This window comes from Ranitomeya imitator, chromosome 3 (genome assembly GCF_032444005.1).
Source record: "Ranitomeya imitator isolate aRanImi1 chromosome 3, aRanImi1.pri, whole genome shotgun sequence".
Lineage (NCBI taxonomy): Eukaryota > Metazoa > Chordata > Amphibia > Anura > Dendrobatidae > Ranitomeya > Ranitomeya imitator.
The window spans coordinates 570,104,917-570,129,909 of NC_091284.1; positions in this window are offsets into that span (position 1 = coordinate 570,104,917).

Sequence of the window (24,993 nt, forward strand, 5' to 3'; positions counted from 1 at the left end):
CGTACTCAGGAGAAACTGGACAACAAATATTGGGGTCCAATTTCTCCTGTTACCCTTGGGAAAATAAAAAATTCTGGGCTAAATAATCATTTTTGAGGAAAGAAAACGTATTTATTATTTTCACGGCTCTGCATTATAAACTTCTATGAAGCACTTGGGGGTTCAAAGTGCTCACCACACATCTAGATAAGTTCCTTTCAGGGTCTAGTTTCCAAAATGGGGTCACTTGTGGGGGGTTTCTACTGTTTAGGCACATCAGGGGCTCTGCAAACGCAACGTGATGCCCGCAGAGCATTCCATCAAAGTCTGCATTTCAAAATGTCACTACTTCACTTCCGAGCCCCAACGTGTGCCCAAACAGTGGTTTACCCCCACATATGGGGTATCACCGTACTCTGGAGAAACTGGACAACAAATATTGGGGTCAAATTTCTCCTGTTACCCTTGGGAAAATTAAAAAATTCTGGGCTAAATAATTATTTTTGAGGAAAGAAAATGTATTTATTATTTTCACGGCTCTGCATTACAAACTTCTATGAAGCACTTGGGGGTTCAAAGTGCTCACCACACATCTAGATAAGTTCCTTTCGGGGTCTAGTTTCCAAAATGGGGTCACTTGTGGGGGGTTTCTACTGTTAAGCCACATCAGGCGCTCTGCAAACGCAACGTGACGCCCAGAGAGCATTCCATCAAAGTCTGCATTTCAAAACGTCACTACTTCACTTCCGAGCCTCGGCATGTGCCCAAACAGTGGTTTACCCCCACATATGGGGTATCAGCGTACTCAGGAGAAACTGGACAACAACTTATGGGGTCCAATTTCTCCTGTAACCCTTGGGAAAACAAAAAAATTCTGGGCTAAATAATTATTTTTGAGGAAAGAAAACGTATTTATTATTTTCACGGCTCTGCATTATAAACTTCTATGAAGCACTTGGGGGTTCAAAGTGCTCACCACACATCTAGATAAGTTCCTTTGGGGGTCTAGTTTCCAAAATGGGGTCACTTGTGGGAGGTTTCTACTGTTAAGCCACATCAGGGGCTCTGCAAACGCAATGTGACGCCCACAGAGCATTCCATCAAAGTCTGCATTTCAAAACGTCACTACTTCACTTCCGAGCCCCGGCATGTGCCCAAACAGTGATTTACCCCCACATATGGGGTATCAGCGTACTCAGGAGAAACTGGACAACAACTTTTGGGGTCAAATTTCTCCTGTTACCCTTGGGAAAATAAAAAATTGCAAGCTAAAAGATCATTTTTGAGAAAATAATTTTTTTTTTTTATTTTCATGGCTCTGCGTTATAAACTTCTGTGAAGCACTTGGGGGTTCAAAGTCCTCACCACACATCTAGATTAGTTCCTTTGGGGGTCTAGTTTCCAAAATGGGGTCATTTCTGGGGGATCTCCAATGTTTAGGCACACAGGGGCTCTCCAAACGTGACATGGTGTCCGCTAATGATTGGAGCTAATTTTCCATTTAAAAAGCCAAATGGCATGCCATCCCTTCCGATCCCTGCCGTGTGCCCAAACAGTGGTTTACCCCCACATATGGGGTATCAGCGTACTCAGGACAAACTGGACAACAATATTTGTGGTCCAATTTCTCCTATTATCCTTGGCAAAATAGGAAATTCCAGGCTAAAAAATCATTTTTGAGGAAAGAAAAATTATTTTTTATTTTCATGGCTCTGCGTTATAAACTTCTGTGAAGCACCTGGGGGTTTAAAGTGCTCAATATGCATCTAGATAAGTTCCTTGGGGGGTCTAGTTTCCAAAATGGGGTCACTTGTGGGGGAGCTCCAATGTTTAGGCACACAGGGGCTCTCCAAAATCGACATGGTGTCCGCTAACAATTGGAGCTAATTTTCCATTCAAAAAGTCAAATGGCGCGCCTTCCCTTCCGAGCCCTGCCGAGTGCCCAAACAGTGGTTTACCCCCACATATGAGGTATCGGCGTACTTGGGAGAAATTGCCCAACAAATTTTATGATCCATTTTATCCTACTGCCCATGTGAAAATGAAAAAATTGAGGCGAAAAGAATTTTTTTGTGAAAAAAAAGTACTTTTTCATTTTTACAGATCAATTTGTGAAGCACCTGAGGGTTTAAAGTGCTCACTAGGCATCTAAATAAGTTCCTTGGGGGTCTAGTTTCCAAAATGGGGTCACTTGTGGGGGAGCTCCAATTTTTAGGCACACAGGAGCTATCCAAACGCGACATGGTGTCCGCTAAAGAGTGGAGCCAATTTTTGATTCAAAAAGTCAAATGGCGCTCCTTCCCTTCCAAGCCCTGCCGTGCGCCCAAACAGTGGTTTACCCCCACATATGAGTTATCAGCGTACTCAGAACAAATTGGACAACAACTTTCGTGGTTCAGTTTCTCCTTTTACCATTGGGAAAATAAAAAAAATTGTTGCTAAAAGATAATTTTTGTGACTAAAAAGTTAAATGTTCATTTTTTCCTTCCATGTTGCTTCTGCTGCTGTGAAGCACCTGAAGGGTTAATAAACTTCTTGAATGTGGTTTTGAGTACCTTGAGGGGTGCAGTTTTTAGAATGGTGTCACTTTTGGGTATTTTCAGCCATATAGACCCCTCAAACTGACTTCAAATGTGAGGTGGTCCCTAAAAAAAATGGTTTTGTAAATTTCGTTGTAAAAATGACAAATCGCTGGTCAAATTTTAACCCTTATAACTTCCTAACAAAAAAAAAATTTGTTTCCAAAATTGTGCTGATGTAAAGTAAACATGTGGAAAATGTTATTTATTAACTATATTGTGTCACATATCTCTCTGGTTTAACAGAATAAAAATTCAAAATGTGAAAATTGCGAAATTTTCAAAATTTTCGCCAAATTTCCATTTTTATCACAAATAAACGCAGAATTTATTGACCTAAATTTACCACTAACATGAAGCACAATATGTCACGAAAAAACAATCTCAGAACCGCTAGGATCCGTTGAAGCGTTCCTGAGTTATTACCTCATAAAGGGACACTGGTCAGAATTGCAAAAAACGGCAAGGTCTTTAAGGTCAAAATAGGCTGGGTCATGAAGGGGTTAAAGGACAAGTTCATCTGCAAGAGAATCAAGCCCACAGATGAAATACTGTAGAACTGAGGGCACTTTTTGGATTGTTTTACCTTGCAGGAGCTTATAGGGGAAATCACCAAAGTTTGGAGGAACTTTGGGGTATAGCTGGTGATGGAATAGAAAAGTGTGACCTTGTATGTGTTTCAAAATAGGTCTCCCCAGACCGAACAGAACAGCAGGGTTAAAAAGATTCAATATTCTAATTTGTTGCCTTTGGTTTGACAACAAAACTACCCGAAACCAAAGAAAAACATATGACCGGCTTGCTCCGATTCGCAATTTATTCCAAAAATGTGTTGGAAACTGTAAGAAAAGCTATTGCCCTGGGAAGAACCTCACTATTGACCAAATGCTCCCTTTTTTGTGGCAGATGTGCATTTTGTCAATACATTCCATCAAAGCCTAGCTAAATAGGGAATTAAAATGTATGCCCTTGTTGATACCAGGAAGACCTATACATACAACCTTGAAAACAGCCAGAACTTCCATACTGTGTCAAGAACAAACCCAGTGATGTTGTAAAAAGAATGGCTGAGCCCTTATTTGGATCAGGTCGCAATATAACAGCTGACAATTGCTTTTCAAATTGTGATCTGATTATCGGAAAATGCAGAATCTTTCATATGTAGGTACTGTAAGAAAAAATCAAAAAGAATTGCTGTCACAGCTTGTAAATGTGAGAAAACAGTACAGCAGTATTTTTGCATTCAATAATGGAAAGGTTTTGGTCTCCCATGAACCGCGCAAAAAGAAAAATGTAATTCTTGTCTCAACGCTTCATGATGATGACATCATCGATCCTGGGTCTGAACCACAAAAAAAAACAGAGATAATTACATTTTATAATGCAACCAAAGGGGGTGTTGATACAGCTGATCAAATGTGCTCAACTTTCAGCATCAGCAGAAACTCCAGGCGCTGACCAATGCTCATATTTTTCATTATGTTGAATTTGGGTGGTATAAATTCACAAGTGATTTACCTTGAAAACCAGCTTGAAACACTCCATAGAAGAGCCCATCTGAAAAAATTGGCCCAATGAAATAGTGCTTGGAGAACTAAGCAGGAGAAGTATGAAAATTATCGGTATCCCCTCTAGCCTTCAAGTTCGGCGCAAAAGATTCCGCCCTGAAGATGATAGCGAAACACCACCTCTACCACCTCCCAAAAGAAGGAGATGCACAACCTGCACCAAGAAAAGCGGACACGGAAGGCTTTCTAATTATGAATGTCATAAATCTCATAATGCAATCTGCCTGACACATGCAAAAATGATATGCAATTCTTGCTCTTTGCTCTGCAAATGTGTTTTTTTCTGGTGAACCTTTAACATCTATTTCTGAATGAGTATGTGTCTAATACCATTTTAGGTACCTTAAAATTAAACTTTTTTCCCGAATATTTACTTTTTAATAATAGTTATGCATTGAAAACTGGAGGCTATTTGGCTGGAGTTGTGAAATGTGTGTGCTATTAGAGTTATTACTTTTTTGGTAAGTAAATGTTGTTTTTGTACCTGATTATGTGTACTTTCTTTTATGACATCCCTAAGAAGGTCAGTCACTTTTAGAGAACTGAAATTGAGAAAATTAGATATTATAGGCATTTTTCTAGTCTGCTCCTGACAGGCACATTGTACCTGAACTCATTAGTGAAGGCATTGTTCGGAGGGGTAAAACACTTTCAAAGCTGCATTTCTGGTTAAATTATTATCTCTCCACTGTATTGATGCAATGATATGACTTCCACTGCTGGGATCCAAATCAATCAACGGAATGGCGCACTTGTGTCTTGCCAATAACTGTTTAGTGAAGACCCTGACCACATGTGCGCAGCCGCTCCTTTCAAAATCTACGACAGGTACTTTGATTGGAGGTCTAATAAATATCACCTTCCTAGCTGATATGTGATAATGTATGTAGACCGAGACATCCCTTTAGCAGATGGTCCAAGTAACCATATTCCAGGTGTTTGATATAAAACAAGATTTTGATATAGTAATGTACTGTTGCGGGTTTATAACCAGTCATGATACTTTCTTTGTCAGCGCCACTAAGATTTTTCTTAGCAGTAAAAAATCTCTTATGGAGCAGGTGTTCATGTTGTGCAACCACTAAAATATTTTTTTCTTTCACAGCTTTGATAACTCTAGAATGCCTGGTCAGAAGATGATAGATAGTTGTGTCATGGAAATCAACCATAACATAGAAGAGATAAGACAATTCTTTTTAACACTGATGTTATCTGTCACAAGCTTCATGCATGTTACAAACCAGAAGACCACAACAAAAAGACCCATACCTGCACTTGTCCAACTGCTGACATAGCAAGTCTCACTAAAGCTGTAATGACTAATCCATAAAACGTTTCCATTAGTATAATGTATAGCTAGATGGTACTTATGCATAATTGCTCAAATGGGATCAGTAATAACAGCATATGTGGCTTAAGTATATATTTAATACCTTATTGACATTTTATATGTGCATGCCTTTTAAAAGGATTTCATTTCACTTTTCAAGATTTTAGAAAGAAAAAGACTGTTTTGCAAAAAAAGAGTTGACATGAAGTTCAAGTTCATCTGTTCGATGTATGCCTCAAACCAAAGAGCTGCATATCCACATACCATTCACTAAATTCAAAAGTTAGATGGGCAGCTCCTTATCCTTTTAATGAAAAGGGCATTGTTTACCATTAGCATTGTCATATTGTTATGCCTTCTCAAATTGCACAGCAGAACCCTGTTTGGAACACGTCCGAATTACCATTTTACAGATGTATTGCTGGGTGAGATACACATTCTCTGAAAATATTTTAGACATCCTAATTCATAGTGAAAGTCTGCTCCCTAGTGTTACAATACAGTGTAAGTTATATAATTATAGTTAGAAATGCTAATATTCACTGAAGCAAGAAGAATAGAGCTTTACTGCATCTATCTGCTGGGAATGTCTGGACAATTAGATTTATCTCTCTATCTATCTATCTATCTATCTATCTATCTATCTATCTATCTATGATAGCATCTATTTATCTTTTATTTGTCATGTAATTTATTCATCTTTAGTTATACATTTGCTGTTTTTCATATTTATAAAATGTTAGAAATTAGTGCAAGGTCCATAAAAAACAGACATGACATTACATTATAATTTAGAAGCAAGCTTGAATCCCAGTGCTCGAAAGTGCTTGTTACTCGATGAGTAATGGGCGGTGCTCGATGCAAAACTCGAATCCCAGCATTATCAGTATTTTATTGCTAACTAGTGTTGAGCGATACCGTCTGATACTTGAAAGTATCGGTATCGGATAGTATCAGCCGATACCCAAAAAGTATCGGATATCGCCGATACCGATACCCGATACCAATACAAGTCAATGGGACACCAAGTATCGGAAGGTATCCTGATGGTTCCCAGGGTCTGAAGGAGAGGAAACTTTCCTTCAGGCCCTGGGATCCATATTAATGTGTAAAATAAAGAATTAAAATAAAAAATATTGATATAATTACCTCTCCGGAGGCCCCTGGACATCACCGCTGGTAACCAGCAGCCTTCTTTGTTTAAAATGAGCGCGTTTAGGACCTGAGAATGACGTCACGGCTTCTGATTGGTCGCGTGCCGCTCATGTGACCGCCACGTGACCAATCAGAAGCCGCGACGTCATTCCTCAGGTCCTAAATTCCTAGAATGAGGAGTTTAGGACCTGAGGAATGACGTTGCGGCTTCTGATTGGTCGCGTGCCGCTCATGTGACCGCCACGCGACCAATCAGAAGCCACAACGTCATTCCTCAGGTCCTAAATTCCTAGAATGACGTCGCGGCTTCTGATTGGTCGTGTGGCGGTCACATGAGCGGCACGTGACCAATCAGAAGCCGTGACGTCATGAGAGTCCCTAAACGCGCTCAATTTAAACATATAAGGCTGCCGGTTACCAGCGGTGATGTCCAGGGGCCTCCGGAGAGGTAAGTATATCAATATTTTTTATTTTAATTCTTTATTTTACACATTACTATGGATCCGATACCAATACCCGATACCACAAAAGTATCGGAACTCGGTATCGGAATTCCGATACCGCAAGTATCGGCCGATACCCGATACTTGCGGTATCGGAATGCTCAACACTATTGCTAACCCATAGGGTATTATTTTGTACATTACGTTGCTATAAAATCATCAAAAAACTTGATAAAAAATGTATCTGCATTATGCTCACCTATAGGCTATTCCTTGGTCTGGAGTCCATTTCGTTGGTATATAACCCTCAAAAAACTTGTTAAAAATGCATATTATATTGCTCATCCATATGGTATTATATTTTCTTAGGTACATTTTGTTGCTTCATAACCCTCAAAAAATGTGTTCAAAATTTATTGGTATTGCTCATTCACAGACTATTCCTTAGTCTGGAGTACATTTCGTTTTTATATAACCCTCAAAAAAAATCTTAAGAAATGTAGACTGTGTGCACATTGAAGATTTTGTGCATTTTGTCTCATTTTTTTCTGCTCTGATTGGTGAAAAAAGCTGAAGCAAAGCCTGATGCTAGCAAAGTGAATGTGAAACCTGAAGTGTCATGTACACATTAAGTATATTTGACTTGCAGATTTGGTGCAGAATATAATCTGGAGCATGTCAATTCTTTGTGTGTTTTTGCCCTGTGTTTTTCACCATTGGCTTCACTCCAATCAATGAAAAATGCAGGCAAATATGCATTAACAAAACAAGTTTTGCAGCTGCATTTTTCTGCCGAGAGATGCAGAAATGGTGCAGAAATTTTACTGACTGTGTGCACATACCCTTATCGGTATTATCATATTTTTCGGACTATAAGACGTACTTTTTTCCTCTAAAATTGTGGAGGAAATTGGGGGGTGGGTCTTATAGTCCAGATGTACCAGCTCTGGCTGTGGTGGGGAGGTGGGGGAGCGGCATCGGCGAAGCAGTGGGTCACAGGGGCAGGAGTCAGTGGTTGCGGCTAACTACTGTGCCCACTGCTAAAGACAAATGAATATTCACTGTATTCTGTACCCATGGGCGTGGAGGGCAATGAATATTCATTTCTCTTTAATAGTGTCTTGGTATGATTGGCCCCCAACCCAGGTCCTGGTATGCATGGCCCCATCCTTATGATTGACCCCCACCCTATCAGAAAACATTTAAAAAAATCATTACACTTACCTTCCCTCGCAGCATCTTGTTCTGATGCCAGCATCTGCTTTATGTTTGTAAGCAGCGCATGGCAGGGACTACATTTCCAGAGAGGTGAATATTTATTTCTCTTTAATAGCAGCACACGAGACTGCCGGCAGCTGCAGGGAAGCACCGGCTGACACTGTGCACGCTACTGAAGAGCAATGAATATTTACTGCTCTCTGCGTGCACTGTCCTGGCATGGGGAGCAGTGAGGCTGTCATCGGTAGAAAAATGCCAAACATGTGGACAATAAATGTGGTTTAGGCACACTGTGGTTCAGAAGGGAGGGGGCATTTGAATTTGGGAGCACAAAATTTGCTTAATTTCTTTTGGGGGTGAGGAGTCATTTCGTTTTTCCAGAAACTTTGTACTACCAGTAACGTTGAAGCCACCTATATTACTGGTAACAGATGACAGACCTGAGTGGGGACTTGCTTTTTTGTGGATTGATTTGAATCTTTTTTTGGAACATTTTACATAACAATGGGGATCACATTTATCCTGCGCCCTATGCTGAGCACTTACTTTGGGGTTTCCATCTAAACCTCCGAGTGACATGATTCAGATGAAACCCCAGAGAGATCCATTTACTATAATGTGGCAGCAGAGTTACTCTGGACTCCATCTAGCCTCTGTTCAGCGTTCTTCTTTTCAGAATTGCACAAAACTGTAGCGGACCAAGCTTTTATGCAAGCCTAACAAGATAGACATTGCCAGATAATAGGCCAGACAGCATCCACAGTGCCTCTTTGTACCTCACTACAGGGAATCTTGCCCAGGGGTTCCATCTGGATCACATATTTCAAAGATTTACATGGAAATACTGGTGTCAGCGCTCAGTATAGAGCGCAGGATAAATGTAAGCAGAGCATTCCTGCGATCTTCATAAGGCAGAATGAAAAAATCAACAGCAGGTGAAGAATTGGTTTTATTTATTTTTTTACACCATTCCTTGTGCGGTATAAGTGATTAGACAACTTTATTCTTGGGGTCGATGCAATTAACCCCTTCAAGACCCAGCCTATTTTGACCTTAAAGACCTTGCCGTTTTTTGCAATTCTGACCAGTGTCCCTTTATGAGGTAATAACTCAGGAACGCTTCAACGGATCCTAGCGGTTCTGAGATTGTTTTTTCGTGACATATTGGGCTTCATGTTAGTGGTAAATTTAGGTCAATAAATTCTGCATTTATTTGTGATAAACACGGAAATTTGGCGAAAATTTTGAAAATTTCGCAATTTTCACATTTTGAATTTTTATTCTGTTAAACCAGAGAGATATGTGACACAAAATAGTTAATAAATAACATTTCCCACATGTTTACTTTACATCAGCACAATTTTGGAAACAAAATTTTTTTTTGTTAGGAAGTTATAAGGGTTAAAATTCGACCAGCGATTTGTCATTTTTACAACGAAATTTACAAAACCATTTTTTTTAGGGACCACCTCACATTTGAAGTCAGTTTGAGGGGTCTATTTGGCTGAAAATACCCAAAAGTGACACCATTCTAAAAACTGCACCCCTCAAGGTACTCAAAACCACATTCAAGAAGTTTATTAACCCTTCAGGTGCTTCACAGCAGCAGAAGCAACATGGAAGGAAAAAATGAACATTTAACTTTTTAGTCACAAAAATTATCTTTTAGCAACAATTTTTTTATTTTCCCAATGGTAAAAGGAGAAACTGAACCACGAAAGTTGTTGTCCAATTTGTCCTGAGTACGCTGATACCTCATATGTGGGGGTAAACCACTGTTTTGGCGCACGGCAGGGCTTGGAAGGGAAGGAGCGCCATTTGACTTTTTGAATCAAAAATTGGCTCCACTCTTTAGCGGACACCATGTCACGTTTGGAGAGCCCCCGTGTGCCTAAAAATTGGAGCTCCCCCACAAGTGACCCCATTTTGGAAACTAGACGCCCCAAGGAACTTATCTAGATGCATAGTGAGCACTTTGAACCCCCAGGTGCTTCACAAATTGATCCGTAAAAATGAAAAAGTACTTTTTTTTCACAAAAAAATTCTTTTAGCCTCAATTTTTTCATTTTCTCATGGGCAACAGGATAAAATGGATCCTAAAATGTGTTGGGCAATTTCTCCTGAGTACACCAATACCTCACATGTGGAGGTAAACCACTGTTTGGGCACATGGTAAGGCTCGGAATGGAAGGAGCGCCATTTGACTTTTTGAATGAAAAATTATTTCCATCGTTAGCGGACACCATGTCGCGTTTGGATAGCTCCTGTGTGCCTAAACATTGGCGCTCCCCCACAAGTGACCCCATTTTGGAAACTAGACCCCCCAAGGAACTAATTTAGATGCCTAGTGAGCACTTTAAACCCTCAGGTGCTTCACAAATTGATCTGTAAAAATGAAAAAGTAATTTTTTTTCACAAAAAAATTCTTTTCGCCTCAATTTTTTCATTTTCACATGGGCAGTAGGATAAAATGGATCATAAAATTTGTTGGGCAATTTCTCCCGAGTATGCCGATACCTCATATGTGGGGGTAAACCACTGTTTGGGCACTCGGCAGGGCTCGGAAGAGAAGGCGCGCCATTTGACTTTTTGAATGGAAAATTAGCTCCAATTGTTAGCGGACACCATGTCGCGTTTGGAGAGCCCCTGTGTGCCTAAACATTGGAGCTCCCGCACAAGTGACCCCATTTTGGAAACTAGACCCCCCAGGGAACTTATCTAGATGCATATTGAGCACTTTAAACCCCCAGGTGCTTCACAGAAGTTTATAACGCAGAGCCATGAAAATAAAAAATAATTTTTCTTTCCTCAAAAATGATTTTTTAGCCTGGAATTTCCTATTTTGCCAAGGATAATAGGAGAAATTGGACCCCAAATATTGTTGTCCAGTTTGTCCTGAGTACGCTGATACCCCATATGTGGGGGTAAACCACTGTTTGGGCGCACGGCAGGGCTCGGAAGGGATGGCACGCCATTTGGCTTTTTAAATGGAAAATTAGCTCCAATCATTAGCGGACACCATGTCACGTTTGGAGAGCCCCTGTGTGCCTAAACATTGGAGATCCCCCAGAAATGACACCATTTTAGAAACTAGACCCCCAAAGGAACTAATCTAGATGTGTGGTGAGGACTTTGAACCCCCAAGTGCTTCACAGAAGTTTATAACGCAGAGCCATGAAAATAAAAAAAAAAATTATTTTCTCAAAAAATGATCTTTTAGCCTGCAATTTTTTATTTTCCCAAGGGTAACAGGAGAAATTTGACCCCAAAAGTTGTTGTCCAGTTTCTCCTGAGTACGCTGATACCCCATATGTGGGGGTAAATCACTGTTTGGGCACATGCCGGGGCTCGGAAGTGAAGTAGTGACGTTTTGAAATGCAGACTTTGATGGAATGCTCTGTGGGCGTCACGTTGCGTTTGCAGAGCCCCTGATGTGGCTTAACAGTAGAAACCCCCCACAAGTGACCCCATTTTGGAAACTAGACCCCCAAAGGAACTTATCTAGATGTGTGGTGAGCACTTTGAACCCCCAAGTGCTTCATAGAAGTTTATAATGCAGAGCCGTGAAAATAATAAATACGTTTTCTTTCCTCAAAAATAATTATTTAGCCCAGAATTTTTTAATTTTCCCAAGGGTAACAGGAGAAATTTGACCCCAATATTTGTTGTCCAGTTTCTCCTGAGTACGGTGATACCCCATATGTGGGGGTAAACTACTGTTTGGGCACATGCCGGGGCTTGGAATTGAAGTAGTGACGTTTTGAAATGCAGACTTTGATGGAATGCTCTGCGGGCGTCACGTTGCGTTTGCAGAGCCCCTGATGTGCCTAAACAGTAGAAACCCCCCACAAGTGACCCCATTTTGGAAACTAGACCCTGAAAGGAACTTATCTAGATGTGTGGTGAGCACTTTGAACCCCCAAGTGCTTCATAGAAGTTTATAATGCAGAGCCGTGAAAATAATAAATACGTTTTCTTTCCTCAAAAATAATTATTTAGCCCAGAATTTTTTATTTTCCCAAGGGATACAGGAGAAATTGGACCCCAAAAGTTGTTGTCCAGTTTCTCCTGAGTACGCTGATACCCCATATCTGGGGGTAAACCACTGTTTGGGCACACGTCGGGGTTCAGAAGGGAAGTAGTGACTTTTGAAATGCAGACTTTGATGGAATGGTCTGCGGGTGTCACGTTGCGTTTCCAGAGTCCCTGGTGTGCCTAAACAGTAGAAATCCCCCACAAGTGACCCCATTTTAGAAACTAGACCCCCCAAGGAACTTATCTAGATATGTGGTGAGCACTTTGAACCCCCAAGTGCTTCACAGACGTTTACAACGCAGAGCCGTGAAAATAAAAAATCATTTTTCTTTCCTCAAAAATTATGTTTTAGCAAGCATTTTTTTAGATTCACAAGGGTAACAGGAGAAATTGGACCCCAGTAATTGTTGCGCAGTTTGTCCTGAGTATGCTGGTACCCCATATGTGGGGGTAAACCACTGTTTGGGCACACGTCAGGGCTCGGAAGTGAGGGAGCACCATTTGACTTTTTGAATACGAGATTGGCTGGAATCAATGGTGGCGCCATGTTGCGTTTGGAGACCCCTGATGTGCCTAAACAGTGGTAACCCCTCAATTCTAACTCCAACACTAACCCCAACACACCCCTAACCCTAATCCCAACTGTAGCCATAATCCTAATCACAACCCTAACCCCAACACACCCCTAACCACAACACTAACCCCAACACACTCCTAACCCTAACCACAACCCTAATTCCAACCCTAACCCTAACCCTAACCCTAAGGCTATGTGCCCACGTTGCGGATTCGTGTGAGATATTTCCGCACCATTTTTGAAAAATCTGCGGGTAAAAGGCACTGTGTTTTACCTGCGGATTTTCCGCGGATTTCCAGTGTTTTTTGTGCGGATTTCACCTGCGGATTCCTATTGAGGAACAGGTGTAAAACGCCGCGGAATCCGCACAAAGAATTGACATGCTGCGGAAAATACAACGCAGCGTTCCCGCGCGGTATTTTCCGCACCATGGGCACAGCGGATTTGGTTTTTCATATGTTTACATGGTACTGTAAACCTGATGGAACACTGCTGCGAATCCGCAGCCAAATCCGCACCGTGTGCACATAGCCTAATTCTAAAGGTATGTGCACACGCTGCGGAAAACGCTGCGGATCCGCAGCAGTTTCCCATGAGTGTACAGTTCAATGTAAACCTATGGGAAACAAAAATCGCTGTACACATGCTGCGGAAAAACTGCACGGAAACGCAGCGGTTTACATTCCGCAGCATGTCACTTCTTTGTGCGGATTCCGCAGCGGTTTTACAACTGCTCCAATAGAAAATCGCAATTGTAAAACCACAGTGAAATGCGCAGAAAAAAACGCGGTAAATCCGCCATAAATCCGCAGCGGTTTAGCACTGCGGATTTATCAAATCCGCAGCGGAAAAATCCGCAGAGGACCAGAATACGTGTGCACATTCCTAACCCTAACCCTAACCCTAGCCCTAACCCTACCCCTAACCCTACCCCTAACCCTACCCCAAACCCTAGCCCTACCCCTAACCCTACCCCTAACCCTACCCCTAACCCTAACCCTACCCCTAACCCTAACCCTATTCTAACATTAGTGGAAAAAAAAAAATTTCTTTATTTTTTTATTGTCCCTACCTATGGGGGTGACAAAAGGGGGGGGTCATTTATTATTTTTTTTATTTTGATCACTGAGATAGATTATATTGTTCAAAATGCACTTTGGAACGAATCTGCCGGCCGGCAGATTCGGCGGGCGCACTGCGCATGCGCCCGCCATTTTGGAAGATGGCGGCGCCCGGGAGAAGACGGACGGGACCACGGCTGGATCGGTAAGTATGATAGGGTGGGGGGGGACCACGGGGGGGGGGATCGGAGCACGGGGGGGGAATCGGAGCGCGGGAGGGGTGGAACGGAGCGCGGGGGGCGTGGAACGGAGCACGGGGGGGCTGGAATGGAGCACGGGGGGTGGAACGGAGCACGGGGGGTGGATCGGAGTGCAGGGGGGGTGATTGGAGCACGGGGGGGTGATTGGAGCACGGGGGGAGCGGACACGAGCACGGGGGGGGGAGCGGAGCACTGGACGGAGGGGAGCCGGAGCAGTGTACCGGCCAGATCGGGGGGGTGGGGGGGCGATCGGAGGGGTGGGGTGGGGGCACACTAGTATTTCCAGCCATGGCCGATGATATTGCAGCATCGGCCATGGCTGGATTGTAATATTTCACCCGTTATAATGGGTGAAATATTGCAAATCGCTCTGATTGGCAGTTTCACATTCAACAGCCAATCAGAGCGATCGTAGCCACGAGGGGGTGAAGCCACCCCCCCTGGGCTAAACTACCACTCCCCCTGTCCCTGCAGATCGGGTGAAATGGGAGTTAACCCTTTCACCCGGCCAGCAGGGACGCGATCTTTCTATGACGCCGCATAGGCGTCATGGGTCGGATTGGCACCGACTTTCATGACGCCTACGTGGCGTCAAAGGTCGGGAAGGGGTTAAAGAGATATGAGACTTATATACATTTTTTATCTTTGACTGCTCTCACACATTAAAAGACAAAATCATATGAGGGCTTGTTTTTTGCGAGACGAGTTGACGTTTTTATTGTTACCATTTCTGGGCACATGATATTTTGTGATTGCTTTCTATCCCGATTTCTCTGAGGCAGAATAAATAAAAAATGCAATTCAGGAATTGTTTTTATTTTATTATTCCATTCCATGTTTGGTAAAATTGTTAAGGCAGCTTTATTCTTTGGGTCAGTACAATAACAGCGATACCACATTTATTTTGTTTATTTGTTTTTGCCGCATTTACGCAATAAAAACTATTTTATAGAAAAAATAATTATTTTTGCATAGCTTTATTTTAAGAGCTATAACTTTTTTATTTTTCGGCTTATTGAGCTGTGTTGCAGCTTGTTTTTTTGGTACAAGATGACGTTTTCAGCAATACCATGTTTATTTACATTCATCTTTTTGATAGCATTGTATTCCACTTTTTGTTCAGAAGTATGATAATTAAACATAGTGTCTTGGTTCTTTTTTAATACATTTTACAGTGTTCACTGAAGGGGTTAACTAGTGGGACAGTTTTATACGTTAATTCTTTCAAGATGTGGCGATGCGGTTTCTTTTTTTCAGAAAAATATTTATTTATGGATACAAAATATTTTTATTATTTTAATTATTTGTGATTTTTTTTAAAAAAATATAGTTAGAACTTTTTTTACTTTTTAAAGTTTCCTATCTTGCTAGAGCCTGGTGATCCATATGTCAACAAGACAACATTGAGTCATCATGGCAATGTTCAGGCCTCTGTGATGACGTTGCAGGGGCACTTATCAGATGGGGATCCTTACCTCTGCCTTCTAAATGCTGCAATCGATATCGATCACACCATTCAGGGGGTTAAAGTGTCAAGATCGGTGTGGGCACAGCTACTGGCAGGGAGTGCCGGGTTTCAGCTGTCAGACTCAGTCCTTCCTTCAAATTTTTGGCAATTCTATCACTTAGTGCATAGGCTTTATGAGTCTAGGAGTCTCACTACCTAACAATTTTAACAGAATGTGTATGAGACTTTCCTTTATGTCTAAAACTAGGTGTGTTGGAGTCCTTCATTCTTCTAACTTTTGGCAGTTCTTGCATTGTTTGCATAGGCTTTTTGAGTTTCAGAGTTCCTCCTTTGTAAATTAAAAAGGATGTGTCTGACCACACACAACACATGTCCAGAAAAGTTTGTAAAATGATAAAATTATCATATTTTTCAGACTACATAGTAACATAGTTATTAAGGTTGAAGGAAGACTATAAGTCCATCTAGTTCAACCCATAGCCTAACCTAACATGCCCTAACATGTTGATCCAGAGGAAGACAAAAAAAAACCCATGTGGAAAAGAGTAAGCTCCACATTGGGGAAAAAATTCCTTCCCGACTCCACATACGGCATTCAGACTAGTTCCCTGGATCAACGCCTTATCAAGGAATCTAGTATATATACCCTGTAACATTATACTTTTCAAGAAACGCATCAAGTCCCCTCTTAAATTTAAGTAATGAATCACTCATTACAACATCATACGGCAGAGAGTTCCATAGTCTCACTGCTCTTACAATGAAGAATCCGTGTCTGATGCTTAAACCTTTTTTCCTCCAAACGTAGAGGATGCCCCCTTGTCCCTGTCTCAGGTCTATGATTAAATAGATCATCAGAAAGGTCTTTGTACTGTCCCCTCATATATTTATACATTAACATAAGATCACCCCTTAGCCTTTGTTTTTCCAACCTAAATAGCCCCAACATATCTTGGTATTGCAGACCCCCAGTCCTCTAATAACCTTGGTCGCTCTTCTCTGCACCCGCTCCAGTTCAGCTATGTCTTTATTATACACCGAAGAACAGAACTGTACACAGTATTCTAAGTGTGGTCGAACTAGTGACTTGTATAGAGGTAAAATTATATTCTCCTCATGAGCATCTATGCCTCTTTTAATGCATCCCATTATTTTATTTGCCTTTGTAGCAGCTGCCTGACACTGGACACTAAATGGGAGTTTGTCATCCACCTATACTCGCAGGTCTTTTTCATTGACGGTTTTGCCCAGAGTTTTAGAATTAAGCACATAGTTATACATCTTATTATTTCTACCCAAGTGCATGACCTTACATTTATCCCATTAAAGCTCATTTGCCATTAATCCCAAGCTTCTAGTTTACATAAATCATCCTGTAATATAAAATTATCCTCCTCTGTATTGATTACCCTGCAGAGTTTAGTGTCATCTGCAAATATTGAAATTATTATTATTATTTATTATTATAGCACCATTTATTCCATGGCGCTTTACATGTGAGGGGTATACATAATAAAAACAGGTACAATAATCTTGAACAATACAAGTCACAACTAGTACAGGAGGAGAGAGGACCCAGCCCACGAGGGCTCACAATCTACAAGGGATGGGTGAGGATACGGGGTGATGCGCGAGAGAAATATTGTATGCGATTGTGGGAAGAAGAGATAAGAGGGGAGTAGAGAAGGAGATCTTGTGAGGATCGGAGGTTGCGTGCAGGAAAGTTGTGGGAGACGAGGTCACAGATGTATGGAGGAGACAGGTTGTGGATGGCTTTGTATGTCATGGTTAGGCTTTTGTACTGGAGTCTCTGGGTATTGGGGAGCCAGTGAAGGGACTGACAGAGGGGAGAGGCCAGGGAATAGCAGGGGGACAGGTGTATTAGTCGGGCAGCAGAGTTTAGAATAGATTGGAGAGGTGGTGTGTGAATGGGAGACGCTGAATGTTCGGTCAGTTAGGTATGATGAGATCCAGGATAGGGCCAAGTCTGTAATGCCAAGGGATAGTAACATAGTAACAAAAACAAAAAGACATTTGTCCATCCAGTTCAGCCTATATTCCATCATAATAAATCCCCAGATCTACGTCCTTCTACAGAACCTAATAATTGTATGATACAATATTGTTCTGCTCCAGGAAGACATCCAGGCCTCTCTTGAACCCCTCGACTGAGTTCGCCATCGCCACCTCCTCAGGCAAGCAATTCCAGATTCTCACTGCCCTAACATTAAAGAATCCTCTTCTATGTTGGTGGAAAAACCTTCTCTCCTCCTGATGCAAAGAATGCCCCCTTGTGCCCGTCACCTTCCTTGGTATAAACAGATCCTCAGCGAGATATTTGTATTGTCCCCTTATATACTTATACATGGTTATTAGATTGCCCCTCAGTCGTCTTTTTTCTAGACTAAATAATCCTAATTTTGCTAATCTATCTGGGTATTGTAGTTCTCCCATCCCCTTTATTAATTTTGTTGCCCTCCTTTGTACTCTCTCTAGTTCCATTATATCCTTCCTGAGCACCGGTGCCCAAAACTGGACACAGTACTCCATGTGCGGTGTAACTAGGGATTTGTACAGAGGCAGTATAATGCTCTCATCGTGTGTGTCCAGACCTCTTTTAATGCACCCCATGATCCTGTTTGCCTTGGCAGCTGCTGCCTGGCACTGGCTGCTCCAGGTAAGTTTATCATTAACTAGGATCCCCAAGTCCTTCTCCCTGTCAGATTTACCCAGTGGTTTCCCGTTCAGTGTGTAATGGTGATGTTGATTCCTTCTTCCCATGTGTATAACCTTACATTTATCATTGTTAAACCTCATCTGCCACCTTTCAGCCCAATTTTCCAGCTTTTCCAGATCCATCTGTAGCAGAATACTATCTTCTTTTGTATTAACTGCTTTACATAGTTTTGTATCATCTGCAAATATCGATATTTTACTGTGTAAACCTTCTACCAGATCATTAATGAATATGTTGAAGAGAACAGGTCCCAATACCGACCCCTGCGGTACCCCACTGGTCACAGTGACCCAGTTAGAGACTATACCATTTATAACCACCCTCTGCTTTTTATCACTAAGCCAGTTACTAACCCATTTACACACATTTTCCCCCAGACCAAGCATTCTCATTTTGTGTACCAACCTCTTGTGCGGCACGGTATCAAACGCTTTGGAAAAATCGAGTTATACCACGTCCAATGACTCACCGTGGTCCAGCCTATAGCTTACCTCTTCATAAAAACTGATTAGATTGGTTTGACAGGAGCGATTTCTCATAAACCCATGCTGATATGGAGTTAAACAGTTATTCTCATTGAGATAATCCAGAATAACATCCTTCAGAAACCATTCAAATATTTTACCAACAATAGAGGTTAGACTTACTGGCCTATAATTTCCAGGTTCCCTTTTAGAGCCCTTTTTGAATATTGGCACCACATTTGCTATGCGCCAGTCCTGCGGAACAGACCCCGTCGCTATAGAATCCCTAAAAATAAGAAATAATGGTTTATCTATTACATTACTTAGTTCTCTTAGTACTCGTGGGTATATGCCATCCAGACCCAGAGATTTATCTATTTTAATGTTATTTAGTCGGTTTTGCACCTCTTCTTGGGTTAGATTGGTGACCCTTAACCCCTTCCCGACCTGTGACACAGCGTATGCGTCATGAAAGTCGGTGCCAATCCGACCTGTGACGCATATGCTGTGTCACAGAATGATCGCGTCCCTGCAGATCCGGTGAAAGGGTTAACTCCCATTTCACCCGATCTGCAGGGAAAGGGGGAGTGGTAGTTTAGCCCAGGGGGGGTGGCTTCACCCCCCCCCCCCCCGTGGCTCCGATCGCTCTGATTGGCTGTTGAAAGTGAAACTGCCAATCAGAGCGATTTGTAATATTTCACCAATTATAACTGGTGAAATATTACAATCCAGCCATGGCCGATGCTGTAATATCATCGGCCATGGCTGGAAACACTGATGTGCCCCCCCCCACCCCACCGATCGCCCCCCCAGGCCCCCGATCTGTCCTTTACACTGCTCCACTCCCCTCCGTCCTCCTGTCCGCTCCCCCTCGTGCTCTTGCCCGCTCACCCCCGTGCTCCAATCCCACCCCCGTGCTCCAACCACGCCCCCTGCACTCCAATCCACCCCCCCTGCAGTCCGATCCACCCCCCCCTGTAGTCCGATCCACCCCCCGATGCTCCAATGCACCCCCCCGTGCTCCGATCCACCCCCCGTGCTCCGATTTAACCCCCATGCTCCGATCCACCCCCCCGTGCTCCGCCCCACCCCATCATACTTACCGAGCCTCCCGTGGTCCATCCGTCTTCTTTCCTGGGCGCCGCCATCTTCCAAAATGGCGGGCGCATGCGCAGTGCGCCCGCCGAATCTGCCGGCCGGCAGATTCGTTTCAAGTGCATTTTGATCACTGCGATAAAACCTATCGCAGTGATCAAAATAAAAAAAATACTGAATGACCCCCCCCCTTTGTCACCCCATAAGTAGGGACAATAATAAAATAAAGATTTTTTTTTTCTTCCACTAAGGTTGGGGTAAGAACTAGGGTTAGGGTTAGGGTTTCGGTATGTGCACACGTATTCTGGTCCTCTGCGGATTTTCCACTGCGGATTTCATAAATCCGCAGTGCTAAACCGCTGCGGATTTATGGCAGATTTACAGCGGTTTTTCTGCGCATTTCACTGCAGTTTTACAACTGCGATTTTCTATTGGAGCAGTTGTAAAACCGCTGTGGAATCCGCAGAAAGAAGCGACATGCTGCGGAATGTAAACCCCTGCGTTTCCGTGCAGTTTTTCTGCAGCATGTGTACAGCGATTTTTGTTTCCCATAGGTTTACATTGAACTGTAAACTCATGGGAAACTGCTGCGGATCCGCAGCGTTCTCCGCAGCGTGTGCACATACCTTTAGAATTAGGCCATGTGCACACAGTGCGGATTTGGCTGTGGATCCACAGCAGAGTTCCATCAGGTTTACAGTACCATGTAAACCTATGGAAAACCAAATCAGCTGTGCCCATGGTGCGGAAAATACCATGCGGAAACGCTGCATTGTATTTTCCGCAGCATGTCAATTCTTTGTGCGGATTCCGCGGCGTTTTACAACTGTTCCTCAATAGGAATCCGCAGGTGAAATCCGCACAAAAAACACTGGAAATCCATGGTAAATCCGCAGGTAAAACGCAGTGCCTTTTACCGGCGGATTTTTCAAAAATGATGCTAAAAAAATCTCACACGAATCCGCAACGTGGGCCCATAGCCTTAGGGTTAGGGTTGGAATTAGGGTTGTGGTTAGGGTTAGGGGTGTGTTGGGGTTAGGGTTGTGGTTAGGGGTGTGTTGCGGTTAGGGTTGTGATTAGGGTTATGGCTACAGTTGGGATTAGGGTTAGGGGTGTGTTGGGGTTAGTGTTGGAGTTACAATTGAGGGGTTTCCACTGTTTATGCACATCAGGGGTCTCCAAACGCAACATGGCGCCACCATTGATTCCAGCCAATCTTGTATTCAAAAAGTCAAATGGTGCTCCCTCACTTCCGAGCCCCGACGTGTGCCCAAACAGTGGTTTACCCCCACATATGGGGTACCAGCATACTCAGGACAAACTGCGCAACAATTACTGGGGTCCAATTTCTCCTGTTACCCTTGTGAAAATAAAAAAATGCTTGCTAAAACATCATTTTTGAGGAAAGAAAAATGATTTTTTATTTTCACGGCTCTGCGTTGTAAACATCTGTGAAGCACTTGGGGGTTCAAAGTGCTCACCACATATCTAGATAAGTTCCTTGGGGGGTCTAGTTTCTAAAATGGGGTCACTTGTGGGGGGTTTCTACTGTTTAGGCACACCAGGGGCTCTGCAAACGCAACGTGACACCCGCAGACCATTCCATCAAAGTCTGCATTTGAAAAGTCACTACTTCCCTTCTGAGCCCCGACGTGTGCCCAAACAGTGGTTTACCCCCACACATGGGGTATCAGCGTACTCAGGAGAAACTGGACAACAATTTTTGGGGTCCAATTTCTCCTGTAACCCTTGGGAAAATAAAAAATTCTGGGCTAAATAATTATTTTTGAGGAAAGAAAACGTATTTATTATTTTCACGGCTCTGCATTATAAACTTCTGTGAAGCACTTGGGGGTTCAAAGTGCTCACCACACATCTAGATAAGTTCCTTTCGGGGTCTAGTTTACAAAATGGGGTCAATTGTGGGGAGTTTCTACTGTTTAGCCACATCAGGGGCTCTGCAAACGCAACGTGACGCCCGCAGAGCATTCCATTAAAGTCTGCATTTCAAAACGTCACTACTTCACTTCCGAGCCCCGGCATGTGCCCAAACAGTAGTTTACCCCCACATATGGGGTATCACCGTACTCAGGAGAAACTGGACAACAACTTTTGGGGTCAAATTTCTCCTTTTACCCTTGGGAAAATACAAAATTGCAGGCTAAAAATCATTTTTGAGAAAATATTTTTTTTTTCATGGCTCTGCGTTATAAACTTCTGTGAAGCACTTGGGGGTTCAAAGTCCTCACCACACATCTAGATTAGTTCCTTTGGGGGTCTAGTTTCCAAAATGGGGTCATTTGTGGGGGATCTCCAATGTTTAGGCACACAAGGGCTCTCCAAACGTGACATGGTGTCCGCTAATGATTGGAGCTAATTTTCCATTTAAAAAGGCAAATGGCGTGCCTTCCCTTCCGAGCCCTGCCGTGCGCCCAAACAGTGGTTTTCCCCCACATATGGGGTATCAGCGTACTCAGGACAATCTGGACAACAACATTTGGTGTCCAATTTCTCCTAATACCCTTGGCAAAATAGGAAATTCCAGGCTAAAAAATCATTTTTGAGGAAAGAAAAGTTATTTTTTATTTTCATGGCTCTGCGTTATAAACTTCTGTGAAACACCTGGGGGTTTAAAGTGCTCAATATGCATCTAGATAAGTTCCTTGGGGGGTCTAGTTTCCAAAATGGGGTCACTTGTGGGGAAGCTCCAATGTTTAGGCACACAGGGGCTCTCCAAACGCGACATGGTGTCCACTAACAATTGGAGCTAATTTTCCATTCAAAAAGTCAAATGGCGCGCCTTCCCTTCCGAGCCCTGCCGTGTGCCCAAACAGTGGTTTACCCCCACATATGAGGTATCGACGTACTCAGTACAAATTGGCCAACAAATTTTATGATCCATTTTATCCTATTGCCCATGTGAAAATGAAAAAATTGAGGCGAAAAGAAATGTTTTGTGAAAAAAAGTACTTTTTCATTTTTACAGATCAATTTGTGAAGCACCTGAGGGTTTAAAGTGCTCACTAGGCATCTAGATAAGTTCCTTGGGGGGGTCTAGTTTCCAAAATGGGGTCACTTGTGAGGGAGCTCCAATGTTTAGGCACACAGGGGCTCTCCAAACGCGACATGGTGTCCGCTAACGATGGAGATAATTTTTCATTCAAAAAGTCAAATGGTGCTCCTTCCCTTCTGAGCCTTACCATGTGCCCAAACAGTGGTTTACCCCCACCTGTGAGGTATTGGTGTACTCAAGAGAAATTGCCCAACAAATTTTAGGATCCATTTTATCCTGTTGCCCATGTGAAAATGAAAAAAATGAGGCTAAAAGAATTTTTTTGTGAAAAAAAGTACTTTTTCATTTTTACGGATCAATTTGTGAAGCACCTGGGGGTTCAAAGTGCTCCCTATGCATCTAGATAAGTTCCTTGGTGTGTCTAGTTTCCAAAATGGGGTCACTTGTGGGGGAGCTCCAATTTTTAGGCACACGGGGGCTCTCCAAACGTGACATGGTGTCCGCTAAAGAGTGGAGCCAATTTTTCATTCAAAAAGTCAAATGGCGCTCCTTCCCTTCCAAGCCCTGCCGTGCACCCAAACAGTGGTTTACCCCTACATATGAGGTATCAGCGTACTCAGGGTAAATTGAACAACAACATTCGTAGTTTCTCCTTTTACCATTGTGAAATCAAAAAAATTGTTGCTAAAAGATAATTTTTGTGACTAAAAAGTTAAATGTTCATTTTTTCCTTCCATGTTGCTTCTGCTGCTGTGAAGCACCTGAAGGGTTAATAAACTTCTTGAATGTGGTTTTTTGCACCTTGAGGGGTGCAGTTTTTAGAATGGTGTCAGTTTTGGGTATTTTCAGCCATATAGACCCCGTAAACTGACTTCAAATGTGAGGTGGTCCCTAAAAAAAATGGTTTTGTAAATTTCGTTGTAAAAATGAGAAATCGCTGGTCAAATTTTAACCCTTATAACTTCCTAGCAAAAAAAAATTTTGTTTACAAAATTGTGCTGATGTAAAGTATACATGTGGGAAATGTTATTTATTAACTATTTTGTGTCACATAACTCTCTGGTTTAACAGAATAAAAATTGAAATTGTGAAAATTGCGAAATTTTCAAAATTTTCGCCAAATTTCCATTTTTATCACAAATAAACGCATAATTTATTCACCTAAATTTACAACTAACATGAAGCCCAATATGTCACGAAAAAACAGTCTCAGAACCGCTAGGATCCGTTGAAGCGTTCCTGAGTTATTACCTCATAAAGGGACACTGGTCAGAATTGCAAAAAACAGCCAGGTCATTAAGGTCAAAATAGGCTGGGTCATGAAGGGGTTAATATAGGGTTTTTATTGTTTCTTGGGATTTCACCTAGCATTTCATTTTCCACCATGAATACCGTGGAGAAGAAGGTGTTTAATATGTTAGCTTTTTCCTCGTCATCTACAACCATACTTTCCTCACAATTTTTTAAGGGGCCTACATTTTCAGTTTTTATTCTTTTACTATTGATATAGTTGAAGAACAGTTTGGGATTAGTTTTACTCTCCTTAGCAATGTGCTTCTCTGTTTCCTTTTTGGCAGCTTTAATTAGTTTTTTAGATAAAGTATTTTTCTCCCTATAGTATTTTAGAGCTTCAATGGTGCCATCCTGCTTTAGTAGTGCAAATGCTTTCTTTTTACTGTTAATTGCCTTTCTTACTTCTTTGTTTAGCCACATTGGGTTTTTCCTATTCCTATTTAGGATATTCTTAAACATTTTCCATTTATTATCTGTATTCTTGTTTCTGAGGTTATTGTCCCAGTCTACCAGATTAAGGGCATCTCTAAGCTGGTCAAACTTTGCCTTCCTAAAGTTCAGTGTTTTTGTGACTCCCTGACAAGTCCCCCTAGTGAATGACAGGTGAAACTGTACAATATTGTGGTCGCTATTTCCTAGATGCCCGACCACCTGCAGATTTGTTATTCTGTCAGGTCTATTAGATAGTATTAGGTCTAAAAGTGCTGCTCCTCTGGTT